This window comes from Caretta caretta, chromosome 1 (assembly GCF_965140235.1).
Source record: "Caretta caretta isolate rCarCar2 chromosome 1, rCarCar1.hap1, whole genome shotgun sequence".
NCBI classification, from domain to species: domain Eukaryota; kingdom Metazoa; phylum Chordata; order Testudines; family Cheloniidae; genus Caretta; species Caretta caretta.
In genome coordinates, this window is record NC_134206.1 from 238,604,074 (window position 1) to 238,625,970 (window position 21,897).

Here is a 21,897-nt window from a genome sequence, read left to right on the forward strand (position 1 = left end):
GCCAGATAAAAACAGATAATGCCCCAGCCTACTGCTCCACAGCCCTTTCCACCTTTTGTGTCCAATGGGACGTCCGTCTCACACACAGGATCCCTTATAATTCCACGGGCCAAGCCATTGTTGAACGTGCAAATCGCACACTAAAAACCTTGCTCGACAAACAATTAAAACAAGGGGAGCTGCGTCTCCGAACCTTAGGAGACATTCAGCAACAATTGCATATCCTTTTGTTCACTTTAAATAATTTAACACTGAACGCAGATCAGCAGACCCCCGCGGATCGGCATTTTCATAAATCCGAGGTGCTGGAAAGACCACGTGTCTATTACCGTCAGCTGCCTGATCCGCAATGGCTGGGCCCAGTACCTCTAATCACTTGGGGTTGGGGATATGCTGCTGTGTCTCTCCCTACAGGACCGTTGTGGGTTCCGGCCCGGTGTGTGCGACCGGCACTGAAGCAGCATGGCGTGGCACCAGGGACTATCGAACCCCATACCGGAGTTTCAGCTGACCCTGGAGGAGGGTGCGGTGCCTCCTGGGTCGACAACGAAGGGACGGAAACGGAAGAGGCGTAGTGTCCCAAGCCAGCCCGTGACATGGGGAGCAGTAAAAGCATTGGTCGCCGCGGCTCAATGATGGCTGGCAGCAAACCAACAGCCAGAGACTCCTGAGACTTTGTTTGTGGCAATTCTTGCCCAAATTACTGCTAATTCTGTATTGATTGTATGCCTTTTGTGCCTGCTATTTCCTGTAGGGGTTGGCTCGGGAGTGCTTTCTCCGTTACGAGCCCGAATGACATATAACCTATGGGAAAGATTGGCTTCAATAGCAAATGTTACCCACTTTTGTTTATCTAATTCTGTAGCAGCTGGAGAATTGTTGGGTACATGCCTTATTCCAGTATGTCATCACCCTGAAGAAATAGGGAATGAGACGATGCTCGCTGCTTACGCGAATCTCTCTTCCCAATACTCTGGTATGGCTAATTGGGGCCCGGCCAATTATACTTTGTCTCACACGGCCATATCCCTCCACATACCGTACCCGGCTGGGGCCAACAATGTCACCTGTGCACGTGTGGTTAACTGCACTAGTACAAGGGTGCCCTTGGGCTGTCGGCAAGTTTCTCAACCCTTTTTAAATTGTTCCCACGCCGTAAATGTTTCATACAATTATGGCCATATCATCCTACCATCAGGATGGTTTTTTACCTGCGGTTCACGCACCTTTAATTATATTCCTGCAAATTTAAGTGATGGCACCCTTTGCTGTCTTAGTAGAATGACACTTATATTGCCTTTTGCTGGTCAAAAACGTAGTAGAAGTGTACCCCTTTCAGATGATTGTATTGCAGATGTTGAGCTTTTTAGTCGTGCTGAGTATACTGCTTTAGCGGCCTCTATTGTTGGGGTCCCCGCGCTTGCCATTTATACAGCCAGAACTTTAAATAACCTGGCATGCTTTGCGGCAAAGGCAATTAATACAACATCCCAGGCAATTGCCCTACTTAACACAGAGCAACACGAATTAAGGGATGCAATTTTGGATAACAGAGCAGCCATTGATTTTCTGCTCCTGAAACACCATCTAGGCTGCTCCACGTTTCAGCACATGTGTTGCTTTAATTTAACTGATAATAGTCGCTCCATAGAAACTAGACTGGACGAATTGGCCAATCTTACAGCACACGTACACCAAGATCTGGGGTTTGAGGGCTTTTGGAATTGGCTTACAGGGTGGCTGCCCTCTCTAGGATAGCTGCGACAACTTTTCGGTTATGCTGTGTTTGTAATTGTTGGGCTTATATTTTGCTGCTGCTGTATACAATGTATTCCCTCCTTGCTAAGGCTTTGCAGAGATCCGCCCTGGTAGGCTCCCCGAGTTATGTCCTTGTCTGTCCGGGAGTTGAATCACTTACAAAAGCAAATTGATGGCTACCATGAGATGGCCGAGCACAAATAAACAAAAAAGGAGGGGATGTAGGATTCATACAAGGTTTATGCGCTTGGCAACATTCAGGGCACACCCGGAGTGTTGTGCTGGACCTGTGCACACACAGCTCCTTTCAAGGGCATCAACCTTGGAATCTCGCCCAGATGACATGAACCGTGGGAAGCCTCCCAGGACTGGGCTCAAGGCCCGAGAGCAAGGAATGCGGTAGATAGAAACTGGTAAATAAGAATGTTAAACAAAGCCAGTGTATTCCTTTTGTCTGTTGGAGAATGTAATGCGCGGGGGGAGAGAAAGAATAAAGGGGAAGGTGGAAAGCTGACAGGCAGAAGCCTGTTAGCAGACCAGCCGCTTGCTTGCTAAAAGCTCTGTGCTGTCTTGTCATTGAACCGCCACAACCTTGTACTGAAAGTGGTCCTGTGCTATTGTGAACAGCAGAAATTTCCGATGCGAAGGATGGATATATGAAGATGTATGTCCTGTAGGTTGAGGGCTGAGAACCAGGCTTCCCTCTCTAATGCTGAGATCATGGTGCCTAGGGTGACCATTTTGAAACTTTGTGTTTTTACAAACTTGTTGAGTCGCCGCAGGTTGAAAATAGGTCTCCAACCTCCTGTTCTTTTCTGGGTGAGAAAATAGTGGGAATATAACCCCTTCCCTCTGTACTCAGTTGGTACGGGTTCTACTATGCTCCAAGGGATATGAGATGGTTCACCTCTTCCCACAGTAGATGTTTGTGAGAGGGGTCCTGAAGAGGGACAGGGAAGGGGAGTGCGTAGGAGGTTTGCAGGTAAGGTGGATTGAGTAATCGGTTCTGATGATTTCTAATAGCCATCTGTCCATGGTGATGGACTGCCAGATGGAGTAGAATCTCCAAAAATTTTGCCAGTGGCAGGTGGTGCCAGCATTGAGAGAGATGGGGTTCTTGGGCCCTTGACCAAGTCTTCAAATCTGTTGTCTAGGGATTGATGGCTGAGTGGTAGTGGATTGCTCTCTCCCAAGTTTCTCTGTTTCCGCTCTTGTTGGCTGTAACACCTATTTTGTTGTGTATATGTAGGAGGTCAGAATTGTTAAGGAGTTTGGTAATTGGTCTGCCGTCTCTTGTTCCTAGGTGTCTGGATGACCAGAGATCACAAGATGGCCCTCTAGTCCTTCAAGGTGTGTAATGACTTGTCAGTTTTGTTGAAGAGTTTGGTGCCCTCGAAGGGTAAGTCTTCTAGAGTAGACTGCACTGGCTTTGGGAAACTGGATAGATGGAGCCAGGAGGCTCTCCTCATAACTACTGCTGTTGCTATAATCTCATTGCAGAATCAGCTGAGTCAAGGGCCACCTGTAGTGCTGTTCTGGTGATAAGTTGGCCTTCTGTGATGAATGCATTCCTTTTTGTCATCTGGAATAAAGTTTATAAATTCCAAGACACTTGTGTAATTATTGTGATCGTACTTGGCCACTAGGGCCTCATAATTGGCAATTCTCAATTTTAAGGTCGCTGCCGAGTATGCTTTACGGCCGAATAAATTGAGCCATTTCCAGTCTTTATCATACAGGGCGTTCCTATAGTATTGTTGCTTACCCCATTTGTTCACTGCATCAATAACCAGTGAATTCAGCACTGGGTGTGAGTAAAGGAATTCAGTGCCTTTGGCTGGCACATAATACTTCTTATCAGACCTTTTACATGTGGGTGGAATCGTTGCTAGGGTTTGCCAAAGCAACTTCATGGGGTCCATAATTGCCTCATTCATGGGAAGGGTGATTTTGGATGAAGTGGACATGTATAGTATGTCTACTAATTTGTGGCGAGATTCCTGGACTGCTCCCAGAGAGATGTCTAGGGAAGTGGTCACTCTCTTGTAAAGTTCCTGAAACTGCTTGAAATTGTCTGCAGTGGTGGGAGGTGGAGGCATAATCATGTCATCCAGTGAGAAAGATGACAATTGAATGTCAGGTGGTTCATCTGGGTCCAAGAATTGCTCCTGTTCTTCAGCACCATGTTCAGAGATAGCAGAAGGTGCCTTTGACGGCAGTATGGGTGGTTGAGGTGCCCCAGTTAGGGGCAGAGTGGTGAGTACTGCCTGTTGTTGCTGTTGTGGGTATGGAGCCCATGGCTGCCAGAATGGCCATTGCGGTTGGAAGGGCATCATGGGCATCCAGGGTTGGCCATACCAGGCTTGATTTGTAAAGTTTACTGGGAAGCACAGGCTTGGTAGGGTCTCTGTAGCGGGTGTAGCCACAGGAGAGGAAAGCAGTGGTGAGTGTCCTCTATTCTTCTCATCATCATCCTTCCCACTAGAAAACTGTGTTGAAAACTGTGGAGAGCTGTGTTTGCTGAGTACTGTGTGTACCGTGGTACTGTCGGTGCTGTGGTGCATGAGGGGCTAGTAGGTCTGAAGGGGACTGTCTGTGGGTTCACAATAACTAGTACAGTATTTTGGAAGCACATATTTGTTACTGGCTTGGCCATATCTTATGACAGAATACACCACCAGTCAGATTGGTGCTCTTAGCTGTGTCTGATGCCGGGCAGTATGACACGTCATCTTGCCTCCCTTGAGCACTACTAAGTAGGCCACTGCCTCTCAGTGGCTGATGAGCCACGAAGAGGGGTCTGATCTCCTCAGAATAGGTACTACAAGAGGGAAAACACTTCACCTCTGCTGTTAGGTGGCAACTAGTAATCGGAGAGGGGCGAGTAACTTCCCATGTGACTTAGCATGCTGCTGTGCACCAAAATTGAATTATTTTAAAACTAAACAGAAATCTGAACCAGAACATTTCAGAACGGTTAATCTTTACTTGGTCCTGGATTCCAACTGTCAAAATATAAAAGGGATTTACAGTAAAATATAACTATGTTCCAGCCACTACATTAAAAAACTGCAAGACCCATTAAATGGAGTTTCTAATAAAAATTCTTCCTAACTGGTTAATTGCGGTTGCTAAATGATTTCTTTTTATAGTAAAAGCTTTATAATTAACAAGCCAGAGATTGATTTTTAGTCATTATCAATTTCTCTGTGATTATTATTGCTTCCATAATAATCTTCACTGTATTAACATAGATTAAGAAGCTCTTTAAAACAGAGCAGCTTCATTAGCTCCCGCTATCACAGAAGGACCTACAGAACTCAGCACTTCAGTTAACTGCCATGCAGGCACTAAATAAATGCAGCCTACTCATCTGAGGCTGGGATTTTCAAAGGCGTCTAAGGGACTGCTAACTCTAGCTTCCTTTAGGCTCTGTTGAAAACCACAGCCAGAAAACCCCCTAAAGTCATCAACCTGGATGGGCTCATTTACAGATTTTATTATATTAATATTTATATTCATATTCATAAAGCACCTTTCATCCCATGATACTAATAGGGTTGACAAACTTTGCAAAATCAATTGCCATCTATAAACAAGGATCGCTTCTCTCAGTGTGTAAATGCAACCATCTGTAGGGTGGATGGCACTGAGGCCTGAATTCAACAACAATTCCGAGGGCAGAATGTCACATACTGAATTACCAACACCAGTTCCCACACTGTCCTAGATATTCCATGGAGATCTCCTCTCTAGGTACTAAACAGGATTGTTTCTAGCATGCACACAAACACCCATTTCTACCTGTAAAGATTAGTTTAAAAAAAAGTTTTAATAATCTGTACTGTAAAGCTCTGATTTTCTTTATTATTTTTTGCAGCTGGTGCTTGGAGCTGGTGATTGCGTTTTACACTGAGATAATAAAGTACAACTATTGTGGCTGCTGAGATATCGCAGAGAGAGTTTGAAACAGGAAGTCATGTTCTGAGGCAGGCAAAAACTAATTCAAGACACATTTCCAGGTCCAGTTCACAGAGTAATTAACAGTGTCTAAATAGACTATAATCTTCCTAACTTCTGGTGTAGGGTGAATATCTTTATATTCAGAAAAAAGGAAAGGAGGACTTGTGGCACCATAAAGACTAAATCCTCCTTTTCTTTTTGCAGATACAGACTAACACGGCTGCTACTCTGAAACCTTTATATTCAGAGTTTCTCAAACATTTCCAATGCTCTCAGAGAACTCCTACCTGGGACATAATTATTCAGGCTCAATGGTGAAGAACTCTGAAGTAGGCCAACAAGCCCCTTATCAAGAATTTTTAAATATATGAACAATATGTGGAGAATTTTACATACAGAACATTACAAACTGGAGAAGGATCATATGCAATTCTTCTGCAGATCGGAACAAGCCCACAAAATATGGAGTTGATCTTCCACCAAGTGTGTCTGGAGCTGATGTTTTTGTTTGGTCCATTATAGAACAGAGACTAGCTATGAAGCTTAAACACTGAGCAGGAGATCAAGCCAGTCTCTATGTATGTACCATTCACATTGGAAACTACATGAATAGTGTAAATGTGGATCAAGGAGTGGAAGAAGAGTATGTCTGAATTCAGAGATACGTTCAGTTAAGATCAAGAGCCAACCCTGAACCAATTTTTTTTGTAAGCTTGAAATCTTGCTTCCTTGTTATTTTTCATTTTTGAGTATGGCTAAAGAAAGAAGTGCAGAAAGGCTCTCTCTCACTGTGTTTCCTGCCCATCTAGGAGCAGAAAATACTGGCCATCTCAAAAGAGAGCTTGGTCTTGTGAAATTTTCAGTCCAGATTTGTTGGCCAGTTCAACCTTGATCTAAAGTATGCTCAGCTCTCATTGATTTCAGTGGGAGTTATGCCTATGCTGAGGCTAAAAGGGATCAATAGCCAAGTGACTATTTTTTGAGGTCATCCCATCAACAGCTCAAATTGAACAAGTCTTGTTAAACTGAAGCAATGGTTTCCAAAATAAATCTACACTGTCAGATATCTGTAGTTCAGAAAAATATACAGCAAAACTTACAGCTTCTCAATTGCCTCTTCCTGCTCTGTTAGAGAACAATTTAATAAAAGCAAATCCATAAGAAATAACATCTTCAAAAGCTTGTTCTATTAAAGATAAACATTTATGTTGGATGGTGGAGGATGTATCAGCTTGAAATAATTAGTACCTTTCAAATGATATCCCAAGCAGTGGGCCTTTTGGAATTTATGGCTATTTCAACTATAGTCTCACATAACAGCTTTTAATTTTATTTCCTGGCCTATTAATTATTTGTTAAACAACAACATTAAACAGTGACAAAAGTGCACTCACATCTCTCTAGTTCATTGCAACTCTTTGAACAAGATAAAGCAGAATGTCACAATCATGCTGGTAGAGCTAATTATACTGAAGGTGTTGGGCAGGGTTAGAAGTATGCTATTGGAAATGTGGTGGAACTCTATGTTCTGTTTACCTCACCTGTCTTCTCGTGGCTTTCCTTGCACCCCTTTTGGAGTCTGCTGATCCGCTCCAGTGTTCCCTTCCCATACCCTATGGCGGCTACTGTTTCCCTCCTATGCTGGCTCCCTTCAAACCCTATGATATTAAATGGCAAAAAGCTTCGTTAACGCAGAGTTAAAGTTGCCCAGTGATAGCTTGTGCCTTTCTAAAATGTCAAATTCAGCAACCAGGAGATACAGAGTTAAGTTAAATGCCCACATGAACTTAACTCTGCCTTCTTTGAGCAATGTCCCAATACACCCATGACACAGAGATGCTCACTCAGCCTTTTCACTGTAATGGACAGGTACTACCTGCGCTTGCCCTACACTCAAACACTGAGCTGACTCCCCTAACAGAATACCATACTTGTGAACAGGGCCAGTAAGGACTGTGGATGAAATTTCTATGTCCCAAAACCTTAACAGTTTTATTACATGGTTGTTACGTAACTTTACATGTGGAAGGGAAGATTGGTGTTTCTCTTTCCTCCATGCACTGCGCCACCGTTCCCAGCAACATGTAGCTCCCTGCTAATATTTCCAACTCCCCCCTTTCCCATCCTAGTAAGCCATTAGATGGTACTGTAGAAGCCATTAACACTGGATAAGTTACTTCTTGCTGCCTCCTGCCCTATGCTGCTGCACACACATCAGAGGCAGTAGCTTATTGGAGGGTTGCATGCTACCTTGATTATATAACCTAAACTGCACACTGAGCTGGGCTATGCACTCCCACCTCCAGCTGAGACTCCTGCTCCAGCTTCAGTCAGGCTTCCCCAGCGATGTCCCAGGTTCACCCAATCCAAACCAGGCCACTCCCACACACATTCTGGTCAACCCCACACAGGTGTGATGTGTATCTTAGCTATTTATTTTCAGAATTTCAGATGTTTAAATTTATGTTACTTTCATTCCTCACACCTCAGATCCCAGCACACAGGGAAAGGCAGAGAGAGGGGCTCACATACCTCAAAAAGAGCAGGACCTCCCAGATCCCAGAACACACAGCAGGCAGGGAGAGGGGCTCAGATCCCTGCAGAGGGGTAGGGCTCCCCTAGATCCCAGCACACACAGAGAAAGGGAGAATTCAGGACTGAAAGCCCCCCCCCCCCCGCAGCTTTCTCTGATATCCCCCACATTTTCTAACCCCTCACATCTTCTCTCCTCCCACTTCCCATAATCCTTCCCGCATCTGAACTCTCCCAACCCCCTCTTCCCTTCTCTACTACCCATTCCTATTTATCTCCCTCCCCGTAATAACATCATTCCTTGCTGCAAACTCAAGCCCCTCTTCCCCTATTACCACCTTTTTTTGTACACCTAATCACCCCTCCCTTCCCAGTTAGCATTCACATGTGAAATTTTCTTTTCAAAAATAGCTTCAATGCTTTCTGGATATTCTCCTGTACTCAGATGACATTTCTCCAAAATAAAATATAGAAAAAAAATCCAAATGGTTTACAGTTCATTCTCAGATTTCTCCCCAGGGTGGATTTCAAACATCAAAAGTTACTGGAATTTGTGAATGTAATGAAATGTTGGTTTGTTTTATTCTGGGGCTGTATCTCTGGAACCCCTTGGTCAAATGACCCCAAATTTGGTTCACTGATTGCACCTCCACATCAAATTTCAAGGCAGTCTGATTAACTGTGTAGCACTTAGAACAGTCAAACCCAGAACAGCTGGTCTTAACCTTAACTATAGCAGAGCTAGTCTATAATAATGGGATGAGAATTAAGAGAAGAAAATTTGAGATGGATTTTTTTTCCATCCGGAGAAACTTCTTCAGGTTTGTTAGGCTGGAATAGTGTACTGGGGGAAGTGGAGAAGAGCCCATACCTTGACACATTTAAAACTAGCCTGGAGAAATTGCTAGAAAATATACCACTACAGAACACCTGAATTCTACAAAAATGCATCTGAATAGTGCTTTATATTCTCAAAGCACTGTGTTGACTAATTAAGGTCTCACAACACCCCCTATGAGGAAAGTGAACATGTACTATTAGCCCCATTATACAGATGGGAAAACTCGGGCAGGAAGTTCAGGTGACCTGCCCATGGCCCAAAGATTAAACTACTGTCCACTTCTAGAGAAGGCTCCTCCAAGTCAGGGCTCAGAAACACCAAGGGGAAGCCTGTACTATACCGCTGTGCCTGTTGTGTGGATAAGCATAGGACATAACTCTCCTCTAAATTTTGCTCCCAAGCCATCAGACCTCTCTGCTTCTGTCTGATTTACGTTTAGACAGTGTTTTCAATAACCTCTACAGCTAAGTGTCTACTGAGCAAATACTCTGTAAACATTGAAGAGAATTGGTATGTCCTAATGCTGCATACAGAGAATAATAAATGTGTAAACCAATCTATTTTTTGAGATATGAAGAGTACATCAATGTAATTCATATTCTAGTATATAACAAATAACTTGTGGCAACAATAACCATGGTCCTGAACTGAAGCACAAATGGAAGTTCTGTGTCATTGACATCTAGTTTGATAGGCATGTAGCCCTTTCAAAATTCATTACACAAATATTTTAGATGCATACTACAGCATGCACTGGGAAAATATTTTTATCACCACCTCAGGCCAAATTCATCTCTGGTGCAACTCCATTAGCTTCACTGGAGATACTCTAGAGCTCAGTTGAGGGATGGATTCAGGCAATCCTGGGCCCTAGCCATGCCATGGAGATCCTATGGCTCCATCTCTGTCCATGACCCTCCTCCCCAGTTGGAAAGTTGGTGGCGGGGGCGAGGGCTCTTCCATGCTAGAGAGGCAGTACCAGTAGCATGGGGCCTCCTCAGAAGCTCCCTTCAGAGCACTGGATCTTGGAGTTAATACTCCATTAAGATGCACATGACAGGTCCCATCTTTCATAGATTTTACTCCTGGCTGTCTGATGACTCAGGCAGATGTCATTGCATTGGTTACTCTTGGGTCATGTTTTCAAGGTTTTCCTCACAATCACAAGGGACAGAAACTTAAGGTGAAATACTGACCCTACTCATGTTAATGGTAGTTTTAACATTGACTTTGGTTGGGCTGGGGTTTCACCCTGTCATTAAAAAAAATAAAAATAAAAAGGGTAATCTTATAGTCTGCTGTGGTCAAATGACTTGACCCTAGTTTAATGTGTTCCTCTGTATTTACCAACATGTTTCTTCCCTTCCTTATTATGCATATATTTATATTAGAGATGGACCTGAAACAGAAACCCAGTTTAGAATGAAATGGAAAAGCTTGGATTCAAATTTCCATCCAAATGTTGCAGTTTGGCCTAGTTTTGCAAAAGAGTGCAATCCAGATTGCCAAATCTAAATCTGTTGTCTTTGGGGAAGTTTGCATTTGGACTCAGATCCAGCTGACACATGGCCCATAGCTCAGGTCATTCCTAATGGATACATATCGTTATATTTTCATATATTGCTCATGTCCTACAAATTCCCCTGTAGATCCAGATCCTGGAAGTTACTTCATATAGATGGAGCCCTATGCCTTGGGAGAGCCACTGAAATCAAAGGGGCTCTACAAGCATGCAGGTGGCCCTCCTGCACAGAGTATCTTGCAGGATCAGAGCATTAGTCTGAGCTCCAAGAGGTAGGCAACATGTCTTGTTCTGGTGTTTTTTTTTTTTTTTTTTGTAAACACAGATTTCTCTAATAAGTAATATAATAATTCCCCTATTTCTTTCTGGCTTTGGGTATGTTTACACTACAGCGGCACAGATACAACGGTGCAACTAAGCCGCCATAGTAACAGAATACAGCTGCTTCCTACACTGATGAAAGGAGTTTTTCCTTTGATGTAGTTAATCCACCTCTCCGAGAGAAGGAGTACTTGTGGCACCTTAGAGACTAACAAATTTATCTGAGCATAAGCTTTCGTGAGCTACAGCTCACTTGCATCCAATGAAGTGAGCTGTAGCTCATGAAAGCTTATGCTCAAATAAATATGTTAGTCTCTAAGGTGCCACAAGTACTCCTGTTCTTTTTGCAGATACAGACTAACACGGCTGCTATTCTGAAACCTCTCCGAGAGGTGGTAGCTAGGTCAACAGAAGAATCATTCTGTCAATCGAGCCTCATACAGTGGGGGCTAGGACAACCTAACTACATTGAATGGGGGTGCAACATTTTTCTACAGCCTGGAATGATGTAGGTAGATCAATCTAATTTTTAGGTGTGGACCAGGCCTTAGATCCATAGTCCTGAAAAGTGTAGAAAGTTAAATGAATGAATAAAAAGCAGCCTACTGCCTGTATAGGAGGGATGTCTTAAGAAGAATTATGAAGTGGGAGTTATTCCATTTGCCTCAAAAGATTGTTTTAATCAGAAAAATTTTAAGTAACCAAGAAATAATACTGGGACTCAATCCCCTACAATATCATTGACGCAGCAAATCAAGGGTTTTGTGGTTTACTGCCTTGCCACTCCAAGCACAACATTAATGAGAATTATTTGCAAAGATGGGGTGAAATTAATTTCAAATAGTTGAGCCTTAGATGGAGAAGTGCAAGAGGGGGGGATGTGCGTTGGGGAAGTGAAATTCACACCCCAAACTGACACCTAGGGCACTCCCTTCCAACACACAATATGGTTGCTGCTGGTACCCCATTGTTTAGAGTCAGGGTTGTGGTTCCTCCATACAATTTGCAGTGTTTGAGTCACAGGATCTACATCTACTGAGTCCCATGGTCTCCCCACTGGCCTAGCATATCACTGTATAGCTTTCCGAATTATTGCGCTACCCCTCATTTTCCCCAGTCTCAACTCAGGGCTTAAGTAGTAGAAAAATCCTTACGTGACCCTATGCACCACAGATGAATTTCATTTACAGAATACACTAACTCTCAGCTTCTTGTCCAGCAGAGTTGCACTTAGGTAATTAACAAATAAATAAATAAAATTATAAACAGACTAAACCTGTAATACTTTATTCAGAATATACCAGCTCATAGCTCATCTGTTGTTCTGCTGACATGCAGGATGTATTTCAAACAAAGGATTATGTGAAACTAACCCAGAATTTGTTTTCTGTATTAGCTGCATGTTAATATCCCTGTTAATGTTGAAAATGCTACAAAATTGTGTTCAGAAGGCAACATTTTGATGTATGGATTTAGTGACAGACACAAACACAAGCATGCATAGTCAATGAGATAGCATCTTCGGTAGACAAAACTCACTAAAATGTCTTATGGAGCACACATTGGCATGCAAGGTATCACTGAATTATTTCTAGGATTAATAGAAAAAATACCCATGAAGTCATAAAAGCATTGATGACATTTGGAGGGGGGAGATTGGACAAGTGTATTTATTATAAAATTTAGATCAGTAACCTAATTATCATCATCTAACAAATACTGCACCAGAACCCAAAATGAGAGAGTCATGATCCTCCAGAGACTTATCACCCCTCCTCCCCAGCCCTGGCTGCCATTAAAGCTCTGCCAGGATCACTGGCAATCAGTGCCAGCCTTCAGGCTGCTCCAATGCATGCTGGAGACTGAGTGTGCCTAGGTTTAGGGGAGGGGGGGACAAAAATAATCTAAGTGGTCCCTCTGATTTCAATCTTAGTGACATATGTAAAATTAAGCATGTGTACAAGTCTTTGCAGGCGTGGGGACTAAGGATGTAAATTCCAAAGACTTAAAAATAGTGCTAGAGGAATGTCTGGGACTGACAGACCAGAGACCCTTACTTTAGTACCAGATAAACTGGTTGAAATGATCATGAGAGAGGGACTGTTAAAAAAATACTTAAAAACATAATATGAAGACAAACCAGCACTGCTTCTGTTAAAGAAAACCATGCCTCTCAAATCTACTAGACTCATACGAGCATGTCAGAAGAACAGTGGTAAAGAAGCTGTTGACATAATTTATTTGGACTTTCAGGAAGCTTTTGACAAAGTCCCTCACAAGAGTGCATCAAGGAAACTAAGTATTCTGGGTGTGAGGTAAAATACAGTCACTAGACACTGTCTAGAAGACAGAAAATACAATATAATCAGTTTTTCAACATGGCATACTTACAGTTGGCACAAGCTGTGGGGAAAGGGTCCCTGAATCCTGGCTGACAGAAATGCCTCTTGGGATCACAAGCTGCCAATGCAAGTTTGAGTAGCCTTCAAGCTGTGCTAACTTATGCTTCAGGCTGAGTGAGCTTCGGTTCATGACAAGGGGCATAAAAATTCCTAAAGCCGTCTTTGAAACACTCCCTTTCCCCAGCTGTGGATCTGACCCAACAAAATAATTATTTCTAATAATGTCTCACTTTATATATATATATATATACACACTCACACACACATACACACACACACACAGATTGAAAATGAGAGCACCTAAATGGGAAGGTGGGGATACACATTCATTCTTAAGTGTCTAAATATATTTTGCCCAAGATGTGGACTCTTTAAAATTTTTCTGCTCTTGTCCTGTGATATTAATACTGTGAAGTAGATCTTATTAGCACAACAGAACTAGTGCCATTATTACACTAATTAGTCCCATTTCTGCTGTTAGAACAGAAAATACTGGGGTTTTTTTTGCCAGTTTGCTTCCTTCAAAGACGTGCCAGATGAGTTCAGTCTCTGTTTTCAGACTGAAAATTAAAAGCAGTATTCTGATCAAAACACATTTAAAATGACTATGATCACTTAAAAGCTTGTTAATTCTGGGCCATGGAAACAAACTGCCAATGTTATTCTGCTTTCTAATTCTAGTGGGCAGCCTTGTATACATGAAACTAGAAATAAAAAAAGGGGAGACATCATCTAAGCAGCAAATCATTTGATTTCTGCAATGTAATTTTTCTAGAACAAAACACGGAAACTGACAGCTTCTGCTCTGCTTTTCTTTTCTTCTTGCCATCAGCTGTAAAAACCACCCGTCGTGCTTAGATATCGCGCAACACATATGTTATGCAGGATCACACACTGTTCTGAAAACTCTGCTCATACTTAGCACAACAGAATGAGTTATGGATAGAGTGGCAGTTTTATACGGGCTAGATTTTCTTCACTTTTATAGCTTTCAGATAGACTCTTAAAGGAACCTGTGTTAATGCAGTTTTCAGTAAACATAAAGGTGGGATCTGTAGGAACTTTTACAGTAAATATATTTCCTGTAATTTATTTATATATTCTTTAAATATTAAAAGCTGGGAGAGAATGTATGTCTAATGTAGCAAGGGCCATATTCTACCATTAGTATACATTAGAGCAGGCTGAATTTTTTCACTCAAAATGGCTTTTTTGTCCAACAGGATATTTTCATGAGAAAATTTTTAATTTTGTCCATTTTTAAAGAAATTGTGGGAATTTTTGCAAAAAATTTTTTTTGATTTTAGAATAGATGAAAAATGTTGCTTTTCAGAGAAAATGTTAGGGTTTCCAGGGTTTTGGTTTTTTTTTTTTGACAAAAACTTAAAACTTGTGAAGAAAAATTCTGATTAAATAATTTTGTTTGGTTTTGTCAAAAAACTTTCCACAGGAATAAAAAGCATCCCCCAATCAGCACTACTATACACACAGAACTCCCACTGACTTCCTTGGGGCATTTCATGGGGTGCAGAAGCTACACAAATGAGCTTTGTATATGTAAACACATGCTGTAAAGAAATTCTGCAGGGATGGGGGAACTTTTGCAAAAAATAATGTAGGCAAGTCAGATATAGAAAGCAAATAGTTCCTCTCATTTCTTGTGAAATTCACTCAGTGCACCACTTATGTCCCCTTTAAGCTGTATTTTGAAGTTCATAGGCCTTTTGTTGGCCGGCCCCCTGCACATGACTGAATTCCACAGCTGGAGTATAAGCCAACAAAATGATTTCTTTTAGGAAAGTAACTAAGCAGAGTGGACTCAGGAAACAACTGTACCTTTCAACCTACTAAGAATCAGCAATGATTTAACCTCTCTACTTTATTGCTAGTTCTGAATGTCCAAGAATAAAAAGTTTGCTGCCTTGATGCTGAGAGGTGTATGTGTTAAATACAACCCTATTTTCGCTACTGCTCCTCTGCTGAGCTGTAGCCAATGTCCAGGGCCTTGAGGTGTGGAGGAGAAATCAGTGACAAAGAGTCAGGTTGAGTGTCTAAGTGTAAGATTTTTTATTTACACATATATGCCAATCCTGAAACATAGGAGTTCAAACAGCATGGAGAACAATCCCTTCTTTCTGGAATCTCAGCCCAACACCAATGCTTGGTTCCCAGAGAGCAACTCTGCCTCTGGAATTGACTCCAGTCAGAGGCCATTGCAGAGAGCAAATTCTCCTGCTGCTCACACAGCTCCCTCTCTTCTGCATCTACACAGAACCTTGCAGAACAAAACTAGCTCCAACACAACCAGAGTGAAATCTTGATCCCATTGAAGTCAATGGCAAATCTCTCACTAACTCCAACTGGGCCAGGATTTCACCCATATGTTTCCAAGTCTGAACATTAGCTCGCATACTAAGAAAAATATGCTGGAAGACCGTGTGTAACAGTTGTATCTGCCATAGCTCCACCGTTATTTCAATAAAGAAACTCACATTACCATTACTGAAGAAAGAATGAATAATCTTCGCTCAAGGGCACAATGTTCTTGACTTCAGTGGGACTACTTACAGGAGTAAGGGTTTTCAAGATTCCAAGTCAGAAGCCAAATTATATTGCCAGACCCAGTGTACAGTTCATGATTGCATACATGCAAACACTCCATAATTAACTCACTTAGCAAACTGCCTTAAAAGCAAAAAGGAGAATGTGTCAGACTGTTCTTTTTTCTTTATGTCCCTTAGGCAATGAAAGAATTTACAATGTGTTCTAAAAACCAGACATTTGAATTCTCGACTCATTTATATTATTGTAAATTCACCAGTACTTTAAATACACTCACACACACACCAGTTCCAAGCCATTACCAGTGTTCTTTCAACAATACTGAAAGCTAAAAGAGAAATGTTACAGCTGGAATAAAAATTATAACCAAATAAACTACTAAAAAAATTGATATTACTTCTACCTGCACATAAAACCACTATGATACAATTAAGAGAAAGAAAAACTGCAGGAAACAATCAATACAAAACAGAACTACAAATCAACAAACACCTAAAACAAGGTAGGGTGATCTCTCTTTGGGAACTATACAGGGTCAAAGTAATATAAAACTCTTACCGGTATGGGGGCCCCGCTCCGGGCCCCCAGAAGGGGCGGGGCCTCGAGTGGAAGGGGCAAGGCTGGATGTCAGCATCCCCCAGCCAGCCCATCTGTGCTGCCTGGCTCTGGCAGCAATTTAAAAGGGCCCAGGGCTCCGGCCGCTGCTGTGGTAGTGGTGGTGGCAGCAGCCAGGAGCCCTTTTAAATTGCCGGCCCTGGGGCAGCTGCCCCTTTTGCCCCCTCCCCCCCGTTGACGTTAAAGCGCTGCCGTGTACGGGCTGGAACCAGCTTCTTACTGGTATGCCATACTGGCCCGCACTGGCCTATTTACACCCCTGGATCTAGACAAATCTAGGATTTTGAGGGGTTTAATTATGCTACCCCTTTCCCTCTTAAACACACAGTACTAAGGTACAGCTGCAGGGAAATTCTGCACCCCACACTGCAGACATGCTTAGCAGACACATGTTCCTGCAGCGTGCCAAGGACTTCCATAATAGTGTGGGAGTGAGAAGAATGAATAGGGCAAAAGAGAATCTTTATGTTCTTAGTAGCCAGTATAGAGTAGCTGATGAAGCCAGAGGGAGGGAAAGAATTTAAAATCTGTGAAATTTACCATACTTCAGTAAGGGTGAAATTCACCCTGATGCACACCCATTTGGAACTACTCACAGTGCATTCAGTTAGGCATGTGGACACATCTTCGAAGGATTGGGGCTTTAATGGAGTGAAAATAGAGTTATACAATGTGGGAGAGAGTTGTTACAAGGCTGGATGGCAGCACTGGAAATGAGGCTGGGCAACCATCATGATTAACGGTGGTGGAAAAAAGGAGGGGGCAGTAGGAACATCAATGTTAAAAATAATCCTACTTTTTTAATTTCAAAATTCAAAATATTTTGACCAGTTCTTGCTACTACACAAATCTAATGTCACCACATCCCACAGGAGGAAGTAAATGTTACAAGAGGCCTTTGTGAAAATAGGGCCAGATCCTCAGCGGATGGAAATCAGCAGTGTCCTCCAGCTTAGGAGCTGTGCCTAGAATTAAATAGGAATGAAATCAGTACTGCTCTATAGAAATTACATTAGTTTTAGGGAATTACACTAAAAATCTTTAGAAGTTAATAATGAATTTTCTCTTTTCTCCAGGTTTGTTTTTAATAGTCATATAGAATAAATAATTCTCTATTGAATTTTATAGGATGGTTCAAAACGTAATGTATTGATACTGATAACTGTACTTTATTGAAAGGTTATCATTTTCTATTACATTCAATAGGACTTTTCTGCCAAGGGAGGTAAGGAGAGCAATGTAATCCCACTGCATGGCCCTAGAACCCTCATCCCTGGCCTTGTAATGAGTATGATTTTGCCACTTCAGCCTCTCCTGCAGCCCAATTACACAAAATTCAATAACCCTCAGAGAAATTCTGGGATTACTGTTTGACTTAAACATCAATAATTATTTCAAAAGTGTGTTTAATTTCTGTGATTCCCTAAAGAAAATGACATTGTTCACCCCTTCCCCCCTTTTTAATGCTTTATCTCTAAGAATTCTGAAATGTACTGTTTTTCTTTTTCTTCCTTTAGCAGTCTTAAACTTAACGACGATACCACATGTCTTAAGGTGCTAATTAAATGGACAGCTAGGATGCAGATAACATCTGTTTTCTGTAATAAAAACTATTGATATTGTTGACCTGGCAGATTTTTATCTGCAATAGACAGAACAAGATAGATAAGTCTAAAAATAGGAGGTGGGGTGGGGGACTTAAATCCTAATAATAATATATGTTCTCGAACTATCTGTTCTTTTGCCCCCTAGAATGATTAATAGCACTGGCCAGGCATCTTTGCTCTTTATTCTGTCATTTACACCATTTCCTCTTGCCCTCCTTGAAATGGAAAAAGCAATAGAGAGCCACCAAGAGTCACCACTGGGACTTTGATCATTTTTTTCTATACTATGGTGGTTTTCAAGGTGAGACTATTATTTTCATGTTAGTATCTAGAGCACGGGTCCCTGAGATCTAGGAGAGTGAATGCCACTTTTCGCGGCATCGCCCTGTTGAGCAAAACTCGTAATGAGAAATGAACAATGCTAATGGTAATTGCCATTTAGTACAGAATCTTTAACTGAAAGATCCCAAAGTGTTCACACAAAGTACAGGCTATAGGCCCAATCCTGACCTCTCTCTCCAGTCACCGAAGGTATCTGTACACCCATGGCACTGAGTCTCAGAGCTCGGGTCAGCAGACTCAGGCTCACAGGGCTTGGGCTGCAGATCTAACAGTAGCAATGTAGATGTTCAGGCTTGGGCTGGAGCCTGAGTTCTGAGACCCTCCCCCCAGCAGGGTTCCAGAATCCAGGCGCCAGCCCAAGCCCAAACATCTACACTGCAATTTTACAGCTCCACAGCCAAAGGCTTGCAAGCTTGAGTCAGCTGACCTGCACCAGCTGTGGCCATGCTGCAGGTCCTTTATTGCACTGTACACATACCCTGAGAGTGCTGAACTAAAGAGTTTGCAATAACAGCCCATTCGCAGTATATAACTCAATCCATCCTTTAGCCAAATGCAGCCACCAATACATTTCATTTAAATGCATATATATTTTTGCTGTGAAACTGGGAATGGGTGACAAGGGATGGATCACTTGATGATTACCGGTTCTGTTAATTCCCTCTGGGGCACCTGGCATTGGCCGCTGTCGGAAGACAGGACACTGGGCTAGATGGACCTTTCATCTCACCCAGTATGGCCATTCTTACGTTCTGTGATATTTAACAAAGCCACCATTCAAAATTATAATGCAGTGTGTTTAATTAAAGAACATTAAAAGAAGGGAACTTATATAGGTGAAAGGCAAACTGTACAATTCAAAGGCCACATTGACCCCATGCAAACACAGTCTATAGAGTGCACAGTACTTTTCAATTGGTTCCTACTCATGGCTTTAGATTCTCAGCTGGTGTGAATCAACATAACTCCATTGACTTCAGTGGAGCTATTCCAGTTTACACCAGCTGAGGATGTGGAGCAGGGAGTTGTCCATTGGGAGCACCCCATTGGGTTGATGGACTCTCTGCAAATTTTCCTTTGTCTGATTTTAACAAAAATAAATTGGGGACTTAAATTTATCTTCTGTTGTCTCAAGCTTTAGGTTTCCTCATGCATTGCTCTGCAATCAGGAAGGCTAGAAACATACTTTTAAAACAAATTAAAGCGGAGATTGTCAAGTAATCTCATGTCTTCAGGAGCTTGGGCTTTAAGAAACACACCAAATATCATGAGCCTTGGCAACGTCGGTTCCATGTCTTCCCGATCTGCATCCACAGCAAGGTCCATGCCTTCTGCCTTCAGGGCTTGTAGAGACTCCTTTACAATGCAGATAGTCCAGCATGGAGCGTGCTCGTGCATGCCTTCCTCCGCCACCTCTTAACGACTGACAGCTCTTGTATTTCTACCTAAGGTGTTTCCCCCAAGACCTCTCTTTTACCAAGACCTTCTCAGGACCTGGAAGCTAGTCTCAGCGACCAGATCCATAGCAGACACTGAGTGGGAGGATGATTGGAGGTACTGGGTGGACCCCATGGTGCTCGGCCAGTGCATGTGGCTGCCCACCCTGCACATCCCCTGTCATGTGCTTCAGAAAGTGAGGCAGCTTTGTCTCCTGCTTCTCTCACTTTCTTCAAGTGGACCCTGTGGGCGGGTGCTCCCTGCCCTGATCCCCTGGAACTCACCTTCAGGCCTAAGTCCCCCTACCCCTCCCAAAGCCACTTGACTGGCCACCTGAGCTGGCCGCAGGACATCCAGCCAGTCTCCTGATCTATGCACACCCCATCTGTTGCTCCACAAAGCCGGGGGACCTCCTCATCAATCTCTTCCTAACACTGGCCAAGATGGCCATCCAACACTCCAGGAGGTGGAAGCTGGACTGGGGGTGGTGGGAAGTGCTCTGTGACTGTAGGGCTTATTTGCATTCCCTTGTTCGATCACATCTCCAGGCAGTATACCTCTGTGTGGTGTCCACTGACTCTTTAGATGTCTTTGCGGAGCAGTAGGTGCAGTCTGGGATTCTCTGTTCAGCCACCGTCTGGTTCCACCTCCCTGAGCAGAAGCATTCTTCCATTGACCTAGCATTAGGTCAGAATAGATACTGCACTAAGGGGTCTGAATTTTTTCTGAGGCCTGGTCTACATTAAAAATTTAGAGCGACATGGCTATGTCACTCTAGGGTGTGACTTTCATCATGCCACCATGTCGCTCAGGGGTGTGACTTCAGCATGTCTATCTAAATTTATAGTGCAGCCTTAGACACTGCTCCAAAAGAACAGAATCGGTTATCTTGGATCATCTTCACTTCCACAAACAGGAAGCCTCACACCAAGCAGCATGACCTTGCAGACAAAATTAATATAAATGATTGCAAATTGTTAGGCTGATGTCCTTTCGGTGACCTATGGTGGAAATGTCATGTTTTCATTTCTTTTCTGTAATCAGTGATCTATAATGAATGAGTGTACCAAATTTCAGGATAATAGCTGAAAAGGGTACTTATTTCAAGATACTAGCTCAAAAGGCACTTGAAGGGTCAAAATGTGAAAACAGACTGCTTGTGACCTTTTGGTGACCTCTGATGGAAAGTTCAAATTGGGTTATTTTTCCTGTTTTCTCATCAGCACCTAATGAATGAATGCACCATATTTTAAGTTTCTAGCTCAACAGGAATATGGAAATTAATTGTGTTAATTGGTTGCTCAGTAACAAGCATGTGTGTTATATTAAATGCCAATTAATTTGAAAAGTCTTGTTCTCTCATTGTCAGTTGCATTGTGAGGAAATATTTATCAAATGGCTACCAAACAGCAGTCAATTGATTTTGTGTACATATATGTGTGTGTTATATATAGCACACACACAAACCATTCTGTATACATACAAACTTTTATAGTCCATTCACAGTTATTCTAACTTCAGTTGTAACAAACATCTTGGTATCTGAAACACGGTAATCTCACCCAGTATCTGCTAATTACATGGAAAGTTAGCTTGATTACAAGAAATATTGATCATCAAAAATCATTCTGTATCCTCCGTGAAAACTAACGGTAAGGCTACACGTACAGTGCCAAAGCTGTACCAATGCAGCTGCGCTTCTGCAGCGCGTCTGGTGAAAACACTGTGTCAATGGGAGAGAGCTCTCCCATCTCCATAATAAACCCCCCTCCATGAATGGCAAAAGCTATGTTGATGGAAAGCTCCTGAAGCTCTCCTGTCGACATAGCTCTATGCACGAGCGCTTATGTCGGCGTAACTTATGTCATTCGGGGGTGGGGGTGGGGGTGGGAGTGTTTTTTTACACCTGAGCAACATAAATTATGCCAGCATAGGCTGTAGTGTAGACATAGCCTAAATAATTGAGGATGTATTGGTATAGACTGATCACATACG